We start from the raw sequence: 17,675 nt of genomic DNA, 5'->3' as shown, positions 1-17,675 counted from the left end.
AGTCCAGTTCATGGCTTTCTTCTCATGTTTCTACTTTTTTTTTGCGGGTGTTCTCATGTTTCTACTTACATAGACAAATTTTATAAATGTCCATCTGCATATTGTTAATAAGGTCACTGATATGGCTGGAAGACATTAGAATTGCTATCTCGCATAATTATGTTGCTAGCATTGTACTTCGGTTCTCATATGAAAAAGTGGGATGGAAAATTATGAAACTGCATCAAATTACAGAGAGAGCGCCTCTTCAACACAAATTGTACCGAGTACGATTAGTATCCTGAATGATCCCATCATGCCCCATTCAGCCATATCTTCATTACTATTGAAAAAGCGAACATTTTCTTTTCTACAGCCGCCTAAACTTTATGTACACGAATTAACCAGCACCGCATGATCTTCTCCACGTAATGAGATCGAGCATTCCAAATTACTCTGATGGTCTGCGATCTAATCTAAGGGTTCAGATTAAATGTTCTGCCGAGCAGGCAAACCTTCCTGTGCTCGCTGATTATGTGGATCAAATTCCCACCCAAATTGTAAGCCAACCGGTGCAGTGCAGTGGGTCGGTCGGACTCAAACGCACAAGAGTGCAGTGCAGTACTACAACCTACTTATCATGTTGTTTTCTCATGTGGCGGTGTGAAGGATTTTAAGGAGTTTGCTAATGTCATCAAGTATGAGGCTAGGAGATGTAATTTTTTCAGCAGACAAGCCTGTTTGCTAGTATGGAATAAAAATAGCAACTTGACACAATTAAAATTGACAACTAGTGTGTATTTGTTTTTACAAGCTATTATGAAATGAAAATGCCAACTCAGACAGAATTAAAATGACAACTAGTGTGTAATAGTTTTGGCGACCTATATGAAATAAATATGGCAACTCGGGTACAATAAAAAGCTGACAACTGGAATGTAAAAAAGGTTGGGAACTGAGTTAATTTAACCTAACCAAGTGACTCGGAATCTGGCAACTATTGACAATTTTTTTAGATGAAACATGTCAACATGAGATCTAGTTTCATAGATCTTGTCACGAGGAGGCTAACAATGAAAGTGAATCATCAACTGAATTTAGGATTTAGTAGACAAAACTAAATAATATTTAAAATTGAAGAAATCTTTGTTGATGCCATGCTGATGTATTGGTTTCCATACATGTGGAAGAACCGCCGCATCAGAAGGCACTGGTGCCGCTGCGCAGTGGCATCCTTACATTAAAATACTCTAATACTTCCAAAGACGAAACTACCAATGTGATTTATAAATCTCCAGTGCAAATATTAAAATATTTAAAACAACTCCTGGTTGATGGTTCCAAATTTTGACATAAGACATGTCTAAAAGGTCACAGAATACAACCACAAGACAAGAGAAATGATCTATGAATGGTTGCATATGCGGCCTCAAACAAATCGGACGGTGTGCGGCCCAGTCATGCTGCAAGACACATGGGAGAACGTTTATGCTTGATGAAAGTATAATTATAGCTAGTGCAAGGTGTTATACATGCCCTTTCAAAGTATAAGTAGCATCACATGGACGTTAAAGCAGCGAGAATAATTGAGGACCAACAACCCCATCAGACATATCTTTATGGCCATCTAGGAAATCTTCCCTCGGTCAGAGTCATCCTGAAAATGTGACATACAATCAAATGCATAAGACGTATTATACATGTCCTACATATGCAACCAAATATATGCAGTATATAGAAAAACTGTACTCCCTCTATAAACTAATATAAGAGCGTTTAGATTACTAAAATAGTGATCTAAACGCTCTTATATTAGTTTACGGAAGGAGTAGCAAGAAAACAGCAGGAAAAAAAGATGTCACTTGATTCACAGTACCTCACTGATACTATCCCACATAAATGGGAACTCACAATCCACATGACCTCCAATATACAAACTTTCGCCAGCTAGATGCCTCAAGTCCACAGAACCTTGCTCTTACTGATTTGAAGCATATAAATCCACATGGCGAAAGAGAAAATAATAATATAATTTTTCAATTTTTTTTAAATGTTAATCATGCATTAAAAAAATGTTAAATATGCATAGAAAAATGTTTCTGATGTATAAGAAAAATGTATACAATAATATACAATGTGTATGGAACAAAGTAGACATAAAACAATATAAGTTTTCAAAAATATTATCATGTACTGTATTTGGACAATGTTAAACATGTTTATAAAACATGTTCCTAGTGTATACAAAGAAGTAGAATGTGTATAAAAGAAGTAGACATAAACAGTAAATATGTCTTGAAAAATGTTGACCATGAAATTGGGAAGTATTAAACGTGCCTATATAAAATGTTTCTGGTGTATAAAAAACGTACACCGTTGCTGGTACAAACTTTACGTAAATCAATGGCTTGACTTTAATTTTCATATTGTTTTAGATTGTTTTCATAATGATTTTTTTAAGAATATCAATGTTGATACACAACCTTGAACATTTGGTATGCATGTCCTTACAAATTGGTTGTTATTGATGGAGCTGTCTAATATGTTTACAACCAAATTAAGACTTGACTAGGATTACAAATAAAAACACATATCAGGAAGACAAAAATAATGCTCTTATGCATATGCTATCACAAATATGCTCCCATTGCAACACACAGGCATGTTTGCTAGTCACACTCTAAACTAAGTCTATATACATCCATATATAGTCCATACTGAAATCTCTAAAAAGACTTATATTTAGAAACGGAGGAAGTATTAGGCAAAACTTCTTAAAATATAAAATTAAAGGAATCTTTGTTGATGTCATGATATGTATTAGTCTGCATACATGTGGAAGAACTGCCGCATGAGAAGGCGCTGGAGTGGCTCCGCTGCGTAGCGGCATCCTTAGATTAAAATACTCTAATAGTACTTCCAAAGATGAAACTATGAATGTGAGTGCAAATATTAAAATATTTAAAACAATTGCTGGTCAATAGTTCCAAACAACTGCTGGTTGATGGTTCCAAATTTTGACATAAGACATGCCTAAAAGGTCACAAAATACCATCACGAGACAAGAGAAAGGATCTATGAATGGTTGTATATGCTGCCTCAAACAAATCGAACGGTGTGCGGCCCAGTCACGCTGCAAGACACATGAGAGAACGTTTGTGCTTTATGAAAGTACTAGCTGGATGCCCGTGCGTTGTCACCAGTAGCGGCGGCAGGAAAACTCAACGCCCCAGGCAGCCTTTTGGGGGCACTGTAGCACTGTAGCTACAGGAGTGCAACAGTGTCCAAAGGAAATACATCTCACGCCCCAGGCAGCGGCCCGGGCTGCCTGGGGCCTGTCTCCGCCACTGGTTGTCACGGAATGGCAAATAATATACACACAAATAGAACTCCTTAGTAGCCATTTGTATCTTCTTAACTAACATCCTTGCAATCAGATACTTACATGCAAGTGGTGTAAATGGTAAGGGATAAATGTAGGTCGCGCGCCTCTATTTTGTCCTAGCTTGTTTTTTGTCAACAAATAGGGTGGAACCATCCTAGCTCCAATCACGTGTTGTATAAATTTATGCTGAAATAAATATTTATATCCAAGCACAAAACAATGCAAATTGCAGCTCACAATTTTGTAAGAAATATGGAGTATAATACATCATAAGTGGTACATGCTACGGGATCAATCAATTAGAACTAATATTAAACCAATCATTTGCTTGCTTTTTTCCTCAGTATCTTCAGAGGAAAAGGAGACAGATAGATAAACCAAATTTTGAGCTAGCTCTGTATCTTAATATAATGGGAGGTGGGAAGCAAAAAAGGAAAACGAAAAAGAAGGTACAGAAGCCTCACATCCAGGTTTTCAAGAGAGTGGCTTTGAAATGTTTCCATTAGTATTTCAATACAGCAACATGCAGTGCTCACATTCAAAATCAGAACAGAGTATATGAAATGCATAGCATGTCCATCACCACAGAAACGAAGCAAGGAATCAATCGACGAGGGCGTCAAACATATTGATTCCTTGCTTCGTTTCTGTGGTGATGGACATGCTATGCATTTATATTATCACAAAAACTGCTGATAATATAAATGACACTAACAATAAAACTAATTCATACATATTTTTTCTTTCTCCTCTCTCAATGGCTATGATGTGAAATAATGCTCAAACTATTCACACATATAAGGGGAGAAGGTAAGGTCCTGAGTATAGCTATCAAGAAGATGGATATTTCTTCAAGGCAACTACAAACAATTAACTGTGTAACCTGCAGGGATAACACAATACTACAAATTATAAGATTTATTATTTGCAAACCACAATATCTAGCTTTGGATACTAAGAGCCAGTTAATTGCATGAGGTACATCCATCTTCTAGCAAGGCTCAGTGGCTACTTGAAAGCAGAACATGGCTGTTGATGCTGCCCTCCACCTCCAGATCCTTACCGAAACGAGATAGAATTGCATTAGTGTACAAATAATAATGAGAACACGATAAAAGATGCTTGGTCAATTTGCCAGTGAAACGATGCATATGGTATTTGACAGTCAAAATACAAGGTCTTTTGTACCTTTTTGCAGGGTCAATGTTGGTGTATGAAATATCAATACCTGGACACTAAATATGAGCTGGTAAATTTGTGCAGTTAATAAAATAAACATGTGTATGAGCTGCAAATTTCTAGAATATAAACATACCTCTACATACATGCTGCTAATTTAACTAAGCAACACATTTTACGTTGAATGTAAGGAAACTTTACTGAAGTAAAACTGTTGGCAATCCTGTAGCAATAGTCACCACGCTTCAGTCGAGGATTAATTCATCACTAAGGAACCAACTCCACCAGCAAGATGATTTGCTGAACCCGCGATGACCAAATCCTAAAACTAAGCACAACGGGAAAGAAGCAAAAAAACAGGACACACATACGTTCTTGCCTTCTTGATGTACTTCATGGGAACGAGCTCCTTGATGTGCTTGTCCTTGACCAGCATCATGTCGTCCGCATTTGTTCCTGCATGCGTCCGCAGCTGTTAGGCCTTCGTGTCGTCCACACAGCCTGTGATTACCCCTGGTATGCTCGCTCGTCCTTTCCATCACGCGTTGCCGCTGCAGCCGGTATATATGCAGCTGCTTCCCTACAGAAGTTGTCCAGGATGTGGCAGGGTGGAGTGAATAAATATATGAAACGACCAATTATATACTACTCCATGGAATCATGAACCATCCAGATGCCAATTTTGTATACCACGTAAATTAGAGAGATGCACATCCAGTCCAGGTTGATGCTGCTTATAGGATGTTAAGGATCTGAAACAGGAACCACTATCAGGGTCATAAATCAACCCTCTACAACCCTCTACTTTCAGGTAGAAACACAACTTGGGAACAAACAAATAAGAGATGAATTCATATGAGAAGCTAGGTCAGGTAACACCTACTTCCTGTCTTCGTAGGCCGGTAGGCGGCGTCTTCCACGGTGTCGTCGTCATTGGCGCGATGTCCGTGATGCCGAAAGACGACAAGTGCCACGCGGAGATCGGGATCGTGCTTGCTCACGCCCTAGGGCGCGGCGTCCATGAGGCGGAGGCGCTCGACGTTGGCGACCTACACGGCTTGGAGCGTGTTGAGGTGCTCATGGACGCCCGCTCTTGAGAAGGTCGGATTTCCACTGCCGCCGCCGCCGCCGCCCTGTACCTACTCATCCTCCCTCTCTTTCTCCATCATCTCCTCCGGACGCGTCATGGGTGGGAATGGGGGAGCAACCACATGAAAGGGCAGAGAGGACGGAGGAAGGGGGTCACGATGGAGGGGATCGTGGGAGCCTCGTAGAGGATCGTGCGTGCGTGGGTTTGTTTACTCGTGGCGGCTATTTTAGCGCTGCTCTTTTTTTACATTTGCGTGTTGAATGGGGGAGCGATCGTGGCCCTCGCCAGACGCGGAGAGTTTATTTTTTGTCGATGGTTATCGCTCGTGGGGTCGAGGTCAAACCATCACAACGACGGCAGATTGCCCTTTAATAGTAGAGATAATTATAGCTAGTGCAAGGCGTTCTACATGCCCTTTCAAAGTATAGCATCACATGGACGTTAAAGTGAGAATAATTGAAGACCAACAACCCCATCAGACATTATTTATGGCCATCTAGGAAATCTTCCCTTAGTCGAAGTCATCCTGAAAATGTGGCATACAATCAAATGCATAAGACGTATTATACATGTCCTACATATACAACCAAATACATGCAGTATATATAAAAACTGTAGAAAGAAAACAGCAGAAAAAAAGATGTCACTTGATTTACAGTACCTTTTTTCGAGAAAACGCAAAGGACCTTTGCATTTCATTTCATGGAAAAGGTAGACCAATCCTCCTAGGAGGTGAGCAGTACAAAGAAAAGCACAAAATCAGTGGACATCCCAGGTTGTGGGCAGAACAACCCGAAGTCCCTGGGCTCCTGCTTCAGCCCAACACCGGGCCTCGTCCTTGATCCTAACCACTAGTGATTCGATGGATGGCGTGGCGTTGTCGAAGACACAGGCGTTCCTGTGCTTCCAGAGCATCCAGGGCACAAGAAGCGCGATGGATTTGAGGGCCTTCCGATGCGCCGGCGGCGCGAGCTCTTTCGCGCCCAGCCACCACTCCGTGACCGTGTGCTCCTGATCGGGGATTTGGACCGAAATAATCAACCAATCAAGGACAATGTGCCAGGTCTGACGTGCAAAGGGGCAGGTCAGCAGCAGGTGCTGGATAGTTTCCACGGCCTGGTCGCAAAGGAGGCATCGAGGGTGATGCTGCAAGCCACGTCGCGCGAGCCTCTCAGCAGTCCAGCAACGATCCTAGTCGGCGAGCCAATGGAAATTTTATACCCGTGGAGGCGCCCAACTCTTCCATACCAACTTCCAAGAATGGCACCGCGTGGATCCCTGGAAACTGGCCGCATAACATGAGCGCGCCGAGTAGGTGCCATTGGTGGTCCACCTCCAGAGCAGGCGATCCGGCTCATTCGTCAGGATGGTGTGGCACACAGCCTGCCATAGCAGTAAGTATTGTCCGATCTCGTGCAGACCCAAGACCCCTTGAATATCATGTGCCCAAGAGTTACCCGCCAGCCCTTCAGCCACCGTCCTGGCCTTGCGTCGATGTTTGGGAATGCATTGGTGGAGTAGGGGAGCTATCTCACCTACAGACTGCCCGCCAATCTAGCGATCTTCCCAAAAAAGCGCCGTCGAGCCACTTCCAATGATCATGGTAGTGGAGGCAAAGAAGAGCGCGCGCTCCTCGTGAGAGAACTGCAGATCGAGACCTTGCCAGGCACGGTCTGGATCGACGCGGGCGAACCAGAGCCATCGCAATCGTAGCGCGAGGCCAGCGCGCTCCAGGTCTCGGACTCCCAGCCCACCATACGCGATAGGACGGCACACACGGCTCCAGTTGACATGGCAATGGCCACCGTTTGCCACGGCCCGCCCAGCCCACAAGAAGCCTCGCTGGATCTTCGCCAATTGTTTGAGCGTCTTCTTCGGGGGAGCGAACGCGAGCAGCTGGTGCACTGGTATTGCGTTGAGGACCGATTTGACAAGGGCAAGACGCCCGGCTTTGTTCATGAGCCACGCCTTCCAGGTAGGAAGCCGGGCAGCCACCGTATCAATGAGGGGCTGCAACTGGGCGGCGGAAGGCCGTCGCGTCGACAACGGGATGCCCAGATAAGTGATGGGGAGCTGCACCACCGGGCAACCCAATTGGGCGATCACCTCTTGTCCCTGCATGTCACCGTGCAGGACGGTGGCAGAGCTCTTCGCATAGTTAGCCAGCAGCCCGCTCGCTTTGCCGAACAGGGTCAAGATACCCATGATGGCAGCAGTGTCCTCCGGCGTGGCATGACAGAATAGCATCACATCGTCAGCATAGAGGGAGATCGCCGGGATTGGGCGTCGGGGGTGCAACTGCTGCAGAATGCCGGCATCGAGCGCTCGGCGCATCAACTGGCCAAGCGTGTCCACAGCGAGAACGAACAGCTGGGGGGACATGGAGTCGCCTTGGCGCAGGCCACGACGGTGCCAGATCGGGGGGCCTGGCCTGCCGTTCATCATGACAAGGGTGCTGGACGTCGAAAGCAGGATCGCAAGCCATTCCCGAAATCTGTCCCCGAACCCATATTGGCGCAAAACCTCAAAGAGGAATGGCCAAGATATGGAGTCAAAGGCACGCGTGAGGTCGAGCTTGAGCATGATCCGCGGAGCTCCGAGTTGGTGCAGCAATTTGAGAGATTGCTTCACGAGGATGAAGTTATCATGGAAGCTCCGGCCGGTGATGAACGTGTTCTGGTTGCGACTGACCAGGCTATCCAATCTGGGGGCAAGCCGCAGAGACAGGACCTTGGTGAATATCTTGGCCACGATATGGATCAAGCAGATCGGGCGGTAGTCGCGGAGCTGCTGGGCGTCGGCGCGCTTGGGCAGAAGGGTCATGAGGGCTTGGTTGAGCTTGCCAAAGCCACGGCTCCGCATCTCGAATAGTTGCTGGAAGACATCCATAAGGTCCTGTCGAACGATGGTCCAGCAAGCTCGCAGGAACCCCGCAGTGAAGTCGTCAGGCCCAGGTGCCTTGCGAGCGGGGAGGCGCTTGATCGCGTCCCAAACCTCCTCCACGCTGAAGGGAGCGTCCAGGCTCGCCAGATCACAAGGCTCAATGAGCCCCTCCAGGTTGAGCATAAGGTCGCGGTCGGCGGCCGTGCCCAGGATCTCGCCAAAGTGCTCGAAAGCAGCCTGCGCCATCGCGTCCTGGTCGGTGAGCGTGTGCCCATTCACGGCCAGGCTGAATATTCGATTCTTCTGACGGCGAAAGGAGCATTGCCGGTGGAAGAATCCCGTGCTAGCGTCGCCGTCCTTGAGCGTGGCGATGTGGGCGCGCTGCCTGGCGATGGTGCGCTCCAACGAAGCGAGGCCAAGGTACGAGACCTTGAGGCGCTTTCGCAGCCAATCCTCCTCCGGAGTGAGAGCTCGATCCTCCTGGGCCTTGTCAAAGCGCGATATGAGCTCACGAGAAATGGCCAACTTGTCGCGAATACTGCCTGTCTTCTTGGCACTCCAGCTTGTGAGCCTGCGTGCCGTGGCCTGGAAGCGCAACATCAATCGATGGAAGGGGTCAGGGTCATGGACCGAGCCCCAAGCTGCAGCCACCGTGTCGTGGAACCCATCAAGCCTCAACCAGAAGTCCTCAAAATGAAAACGTCTATGCGCCGTGAGCATGGGGGAGCAGTCCAGCAGCAGGGGGGAGTGGTCCGAGATGACCGACGCAAGGCAGCGAAGGTGACATTCGCCGTGAGCATCCTCCCAGTCCGAGGTGCAGAGCACACGATCCAGGTGCACAAGAGTGGGAGGGGACTGCTCGTTCGACCACGTGAAGCGACGCCCGTTGAGGTAGACCTCCTTAAGCGCAAGGTCATTGACGAGGCGACGGAATCTGCCCATCATACGACGATTTAAGTTACCGTTGTTCTTGTCCACGTCGCGCAGGATGAGGTTGAAGTCTCCGCAAAGCATCCAAGGCCCGGGACAGGCCGCACGAATCTCCCGCAGCTCAAGCATGAACGCAATTTTGTCCGCGTCGTCCTGGGGTCCATACACTACAGAGAGCCACCAAGGGATGCCCGAGGCCGTGGCCACTTTGGCTGAGAGGGCATTCGTGGTGAACAACGGGTCCGTGATAGTCACGACCCTGCTCTTCCAAGCCAGTAAGATGCCGCCCCGCGTGCCAAGAGCCGGGAGGTATGTGTAGTCATCAAACTCTGAACCAAGGGTGTCAAGAACAACAGACGAACAAAGCAACTCCATCTTAGTTTTCTGCAAGCACACAATGGAGGCAACGGTGGTATCCACACTATCCCACATAAATGGGAACTCGCAATCCACATGACCTCCAACATACAAACTTTCGCCAGATGGATGCCTCAAGTCCACATAACCTTGATTCTTACAACCAAAGCAATGTCCTTCAAAAACAAAAATATTGACGTCATTTTTCAATATCATGACAAAAGAGAGAATGATTTGAAGCATATAAATCTTAATGATATATTAAGTTTATGACTTAGTAATATGCTACCAAACTTTGATCTACATCATCATAACTACTGTGTGAAGATAGAAGGCATGACTACACAATTGGGCAGCGAGCTGAAATGACAATAGCCAGAGAAAATATATTGATTGCTCTTGCTTATCTCGCTAAATACATAGCATTTTCATATATTGTATGGTGGATGCTTAGGTTTTCGAACTGTAAAATCCTAGACTTCCCAATGCATATTACTATTTCCTAAAAGTAAAAGAACACGCACATATGCATGGTATTCATTCATGATATTACCAGAATGTTAACAAGAATAACAGGATATAACTCTGTGTTCTCCACTATTACCAGAATGTTAACTAGAACTGGAGTCCTGATTTAGCCCGTTTCACTAGCTGGTAAAGGAAGTTGGAAAACGAAATACATGCTTCCAACGAATAAACAAAATAATCTATGATACATAATCATTTTAGGAATGGCCATCTCTCTGCTCCTCTTGACATCCCCGGCCATGATTTTCCTATAGTTCAATATGCAGACGATACATTGGTTATCATGAATGGTTCATCTGGTCGGATGCAGATTCTCATGAATACTTGGAGGATTTCGCTAAGGCTACGGGGCTCAGGGTTAGTTTTGCTAAGTCCTGCAGCTAACTTCTATAAATTTCTGTTTGATGGTCTTCAAGCAGACCCGATTTTCCCCAAGATTTGGAAGAGGAAGTGCTTGCCCAAGCATAAGGTTTTTGCCTGGCTTTGATTATGGACAGATTGCACACCAGATATTCATAATCATCAGAGGGCATATTGGCACCTAGACTCCAATTCTAATTGTGTTCTTTGCAGCTCGGGGATACTTGAGACACGTGACCATTTGTATTTTGAATGCCCTTTTGCCTCGAGATGTTGGAACAGTGCAAAGGTCAACTGGATTCAGGGGAACAGCCTTATTCAAGCCCGGTGCACGGTGAACTGGAACATTGGGCAATGGACTCCGAAGTGTGCCATCCAGGTGACCAAATAGCCGATGCGCTCCTGCACCTGCTATTGATGCAGAGGGGCGGTACCCTACTGTTACTTCTGCCAGAGCTCCATGCGACGTCCACGGATCATTGTAACACAAAGCCAAGACATAATGCTCTCCAATACCATGGTGTTATGGCTCCTTCATTTGAGAGCCTACCCCACGCCAGTAGGAGCTTGAGGACCGACCAGATGCTAGCGGAAGTGTCATCACCAGCAAGCAGAACCCGGAAGATAACAGACTCAAACCATGGTGATTTCCTCCTTATGTGAAGGATGGCTTAAGGCAAGACTCTACTCGAATACAAATATAACTGTATCAATTTTTTTGACACGCACAGGGATTCAATGTTATGTAAGGCTCTTGCCTAAGAACAAATCATGTAGAGTACCAATCAGATACAAATCCTGACTAGATATGAACAACAACTGGTAAGGTGACAGATCTAGGAGACCTAACCATCTACGCCACACCTGCTGTATGTTGATCCCCACATGACAAAACATCAGACAACAGTAGTAAATTTACACACAAAAACTTGCTCAGCTATTCATATTAATCGAATTATAGTAATACTACTACTTAAGGAGTCACTTTGTATGGCTTTACATATTTAAGATTAACAAATCCAATCCAAGCATGGCAAGTACGTATAAATAGATTGAAATGCAAACTAGAGGCAAAGCAGTTCATCAAATAACAGTTCCTAACATATTAGTAAATGCAAAGCAGCATATTTCATGCAACCCATTATATAGCTATATGACTAGTAGTCACGTACAATAAAGAAAGCATACCATTGTCATCAGAATCCAAAGGCTTGCAGCAAAGAACATTACACAGCTGTCCTTCGTCTCGGGTCACTTCAGCAAAAAATAGAACGGTGGAACCAGCCTGCTTAGCTGTAAAGTTGAAGTGTTCATAGGAGTTCATGTTTCCTTCAATAATGATAACTTCGTCTTTACTTTCATCAAACACAAAACGCATCTCCTGAAAATATTTCTCAGATTAAAACATGGAAATGTGCTCAAAATAAAGAGTTACGAATTTATAAGGAAAGAGCACAAACTCCAGCAAGATCCTCATCATTGTTATATTTCTGTAAAGCATATTCCATGTACTGTTTCTTACGGTCAGCATCACGCTTTAGCATTTCCTTTTTGGAATATTTCTTTTCTTCTACCTCTGTTTCACTTTCTTCATTTTCAAGATAATTATCTGCTGCTGCCTCCAAATCACTCAACCTCCAACTTGTCAAATTTCCAAATCTATCGGTAAGAAAAGGATCTCCAATATCCACATCATCGTCACTACCATCATTAGAACTGAAACAGATTGCAAATGATTTTGAACAATTTTAGGAGAATAATCAATCATATAAGCACCCTATTGATAAACGAGTACAAATATTTTTACAAGAGAATTATGGACAAATCTTTATCTTTATTTGTTAAATATAAAGCGACTACTTGGTAGTACTTCACCCATTATACATGGACCCAGATATGAGATATCTAGGGACCGAAAATGCTAAACCTACGTAAACTATTACTTGAAGTTACGAAGCCTTCCTTCCCCACGTACTAAACATTCCCCCCCTGATTTTCAGGGTGGGCCCCGCGCCTCATTAAGCCCAATTAAACGTTGCCACCTCATATTCAGCACGTAAACTCACGTCAGATTTTTAGGCATGGCAAATCGAACATTTTTCATGGCAAATTATGTTTTCTGAGGAGGCAAGTTTAGCTGACGAGCATGGCAAATTCACCCCAGTTCATTTTTTTGCCAGGAAATTGCCGTGCTTGCAAACTAAATTTGCCATCCTCGCGCCAACATAGATTGCCATGAAAAACGTTTGATTTGCCATGTGTAAAAATCTGACGTCAGATTTTTAGCCTTTCCGTTATACATAGCAGTCCCACATACAAATTTCTTTGAACTGGCAAATACGTGTCGGATTGCTAACCAGCTAGTGAGGCACGGTGACCTCTCTGTGATAAGCAAGATGAAACCTTCTCTGATCTCATTACTGCATGCAAAATATCAGGTCACCCGCAAATGATGATTTCAAGACATGGTTAGCCTCTAGTGCTGACCAAGTGATGGGAAATGTTATAAGAATGAGGCCGCTCGTCATACTCTATGTGGCACGACTGGAGCCATCGTAATGCATGTGTGTTTGATGGGGCAAGGACGGACCAGGAGTGTGACAACCAAATGGAGGTGAAGTTGTATGGGGCAGCCACTTCTTGAACACAAATAAGTTCTTTTGACCTCAAAAGAAGCCGGAGTTCTTTGACCTCAAAAGTAAGCCGGAGAATGCAAGATATTACCACAAGCTTAGATGTGTTCGGTGAGGTATGTTATACATGGAACCAGATGATGACAAAGCAAGTTTGATAAGTAGGTGGCTGATGAATATGAGAGGTCGAAGGTAAACGATTTAGTTAGCTATCAAAGACCGATTAAAAAAGGGTCCACTTAAGTTGTTTATCTTAGATTATTTATCTCATCTATTGATCCTATCTTTTAATCTCTTGCATTTTCTGCTTTTGTAGTTCTTTCGTGGGGAGCTTACGGTGTGCTTGCTTATGAGCCCCAAGCTTAATCCAAACATATTGCCCACATTTGTTGTTCAATATCTGGTTGTGGGCATAATTGGAGTGTTCTTGAGTTTGTAGGTAGTTAGTGTCTTGTTTGTTTCATACTTTGTTAACTTGCAGCCTATACCAAAAAGGCTACAAATAACATGTATTTTATTTCCATTTCTCAGATCCACACATTAAGAGGGAACTCATTATACAAAGTTGCAAACTGTAAAAAAAATGTATTCCAGAGTCAGAATGGTCATTCTGCAGTCATGAATCTTTATGCAGACTGTAAATAAACTGTATGTCCAGAGAAGAATGGTTAATCTTGTGGCCGAATTGTTGTGCAAGCTGTAAAATATATATTTTCAGAGAAGAATTGCCTCATAAGCTACTTTCTGATCATATGTAATAAACCAGTTCATTTTATCGTTTGTGATCCAAACCTGTATTATCATGCCTGGATGAAATGGAGAAAGGTTCTTCTTCTGTTCTTAATTGTTTCCAGTTATGTATTACCATGCCTGGACGAAATTTGTGATCAACGCTGTCCTAGTAAACAATATTTCTTTGCGCTAAATTGTCCATATAAGTATGAACGTGAATAGTCCACTTCTCCTTCACTTTGAGTGAGTAATAGAGATCTAAGGGAATGCAAATCGCTGGACAGTGCTGTTTAAAATAACAACCAAGTGATTGAATAATTTTTCATTTGACATGCCGAGATTTAGTTGCAGTGCTCACTTGTGTCGAAAAAGACCTGATCTAACTGAAACATTCAGAATTCCACGAACTCAATGTGAGGGGCTTCAAACAATCATTACTGCATATTACTTCTCACACTAAACTAGAACCAAAGAATTACCTATGCTGACGAGCGACAACAGCACCTTCACCACTATCTCGTTCATCATTGTTATCAGCACCATGCCTAACAATGATAAATAGCGTTCACACTGTCATTTGAGCCAACAAGGTTAAGGGCTAAAATGGGTGAAGAAAGATATGCGAAAGAGGAAAACAATGATAAATAGCGTTCACACTGTCATTTGAGTAAACTAAATATCGACAATACTGAGAAACATGGTAATAATAAGTATACCCGCCAGATGAGTCAGAAGCGGACGGTAAATCATCGTCGTCCTCTTCCAGCGATAGTAATTCGAATCTTGGTAGGTGTAACGCCCCGGATTCGATGCGCCAGGTGTCTGCCAGTTATTCGCCGTTGTTGCCATGTCATTTGTTTGCGTGTTGCATTTTATCAAGTCATCATGTGCATTTCATTTTGCATACGTGTTCGTTTCATGCATCCGAGCATTTTCCCCGTTGTCCGTTTTGCCATCCGGCGCTCCTATGCTCTCCGGCGTTCCCCTTTCGTCTCTCGTTGTGAGCGGGTATTTAACTTTCTCGGAATGGACCGAGTCTTGTCAAGTGGCCTTGGTATAACACCGGTAGACCGCCTGTCAAGTTTCGTGCCATTTGGAGGTCGTTTGGTACTCCAACGGTTAACCGGGTAACCGTAAAGCCTCTCTCTCTTTGCAGCCCAACACCCTTTCCAAACTGGCCCAAAACCCATCTAACTCACCTCCATGCTCTCGGTCGTTCGATCACGATCGTGTGGGCGAAAACCGTTCCTCATTTGGACTCTCCTAGCTCCCTCTACCTATAAATATGTGGCCTCCCCCGAAAATTTCGCAGTCCAAATCCCCCGCAACCCTAGATCTCCTCCCTCTCCGTCGCCGGACATGTCCGCGTCGTGCCGGACATGTCCGCGCCGCCCGCCGCAGCCAATCGGCAAGCGTCACGTGGCTCCCATCGACCGCGCCGCCGCTCCTCGCGCTGCCGGCCCGCCCGGGCCCGTGGCTGGCCCCCGCGGCCCAGATCCCGCGCCGCCCGGGCCGCCTTGCCGTTCGCCGCCCGCGGCTTCCGCCGCCGTCGCCGAAGCTCCCCGGGCCGGCGCTCGCCTCCGCCGGCGCCTCCCCTCGCCGCCGCCCGCGACTGCCATCGCCCCGCCTCCTCTGCCGCCCGGCTGCGCCTCGGGTCGTGCCTCCCGCCGACGCCCTTCGCAGCCGCCGCGCCTGCTCGCCGCCGCCGGTCCGCCTTCGCCCGATCCGGCAGGATCCCGGCCGGAGGAGGCCCCCCCTCGCCAGATCTGCCGCCCCGCCGGCGTTCTCCCTCGCCGGAGCGTCGCCTCGCCGCCCGGGTCCTCCTCTGCCTCGACCCGACCCGACCCGCTCCGTCTCCGCGCCCGTTTCAAATCCCGGAGGTTGACCCCGAATCCCTAAGTCTCAGATTTTTGTCATTTTTATGCCATGTTCGTTATGCCGTATCTTTGCATCCGTAGCTTCGTTTCGTGCGTGTAATATGTCAAATTGTTCGTCTCAACGAGCACATCATTTCATTCCATTGCATCATACTCATTTGGGGTCATCTAGATGCCTGAATCAGCGTTGTAAGAGTGCTTCATAATGTTTTCTGCTGTTTGTTATCAGAACGAGCTCTTTTGTCATTTTTGCCATGATTGATGTGTGCATCCTATGAGGTTGATGTCTACATGTGTTTTGAACTATGTTATGTCTTCTTTACATATGTGCTTACCATGTATTTTTGTGATCAATGTGGTGACTAGCACAAGCACGCAAAATAGGCATCGTGATGTTGCTGATTTTAGTCCTTGTTCTGCTGTTATTTTGATGCCATATAAACTTGATGCTACAGAGAGATCCATGCATATTTTGAGATATTTCAGTAAGGATGATTTGAACATGTGGTTGTTGTATATCCATTCATGCCCTTTGTTGCAATTATGGAGTAGCCTAGCATGTCATTTGAGTGCTCTACTTTTGCTTCAAAATGTTTCCTGACAGATTGTTTACATGTTATTCAATTTTAGCAAGCTTGCTATAGTTGATCATTGCATGCTATGGACTTGTTCTTGACTTGGTTTGTTTCACAAACATGTGTTATTGATGATGCTATGCTTATCTTGTCATGCAATAACTTGTGGTGAGTGAATCGAGCTTGTTAAGTAGGGTACATGATGTTGCTGTTTTGCTAGGCTGAATCTGTTATTTCGTGATGCGATTTAAACCTGCTTCCACTAATCATTCTATGCATAATCTGGAGATGTTCTATAAACATGTTTTGATCTACATGTCATACTCTATCCATCCATGCCCCTGGTAGCATTTATAGCCTGCTGTAGCTTGTTCATATCTTGCTCCAAAGTTGCTTTATAATGTTGCTGTCAGCCTGTTAACATTAAGTTCAGTTGTTTCCATGTGTTTTCCTAGTGTTTTATGCACCCTATGACCTTGCTCTTGCCATTCTTAGCTTCAAAAACATGCCTTCTTATTGTTGGTTGCCTTGCCATGCCATGTATTGCTCTGTAGTGAGTTGCACAAGCTCATCTACATGCGTTCATAATTATGTTTCTGCTATGTTTGAATCTGTATTATAACTTGCTATGTTTACGTGGGTGCCATCATATTTTCTGATCCTTTTGGCTTATGGTTAATAAAGGACTTTTATTCTATGCTATTAGTAGATTTATGCCACGCCTTTGTTTGCCATTATAAGTTCCTGTAACATGTTGTTTGATAGCTCTAAACATTGCATCGTAATATTATTTTCTGCAAAGTCTGAAATTGTTATAACGTGCAATCTTACCATGTGTGTTTGAGCATGTTCTAGTGATTTCTGGAGATAGCTCAGTGTTCATGTTTTGTAATGCTTTACTTGTACATCTTGTCCATGCCTTTTGTTATTATGTTGGGGTGCTGTAGTATGTTGTTTTGATGCTTGCAATATGCCTAGTTGCTGTTTTGGACAGATTGTCCTTATAACTTGTTTCATGTGTGTGTGTTGAACCGTTGCTCCGTTTTGAGTGTGCTCTATATGAAACTTGCTTAAAATTGCATGTAGCTTTATATTATATTGTTGCATCCATGTCTTGAGGTGTTTTCTTGATGTTTGGGTGCATTTTGCATCAATGCCATGTTTAAC

General features: G+C 44.7%; 1 long non-coding RNA gene across 1 annotated transcript; it reads right to left on the bottom strand.

The window, feature by feature from the left end:
* Positions 1–3,971: 3,971 nt before the first annotated feature.
* On the bottom strand, positions 3,972–5,871 carry LOC119338211. Its single transcript, XR_005163838.1, has 3 exons — positions 5,427–5,871; positions 5,234–5,295; positions 3,972–5,123 (listed from the first exon to the last, which is right to left on the bottom strand). It is a non-coding gene; the product is annotated as an uncharacterized LOC119338211 (long non-coding RNA).
* Between the last annotated feature and the right edge of the window lie 11,804 nt (positions 5,872–17,675).

This window comes from Triticum dicoccoides, chromosome 1B (assembly GCF_002162155.2).
Source record: "Triticum dicoccoides isolate Atlit2015 ecotype Zavitan chromosome 1B, WEW_v2.0, whole genome shotgun sequence".
NCBI classification, from domain to species: Eukaryota; Viridiplantae; Streptophyta; class Magnoliopsida; order Poales; family Poaceae; genus Triticum; species Triticum dicoccoides.
The sequence above is the reverse complement of the archived record's forward strand: the minus strand, read 5'-3'. Positions and strand labels throughout refer to the sequence as shown.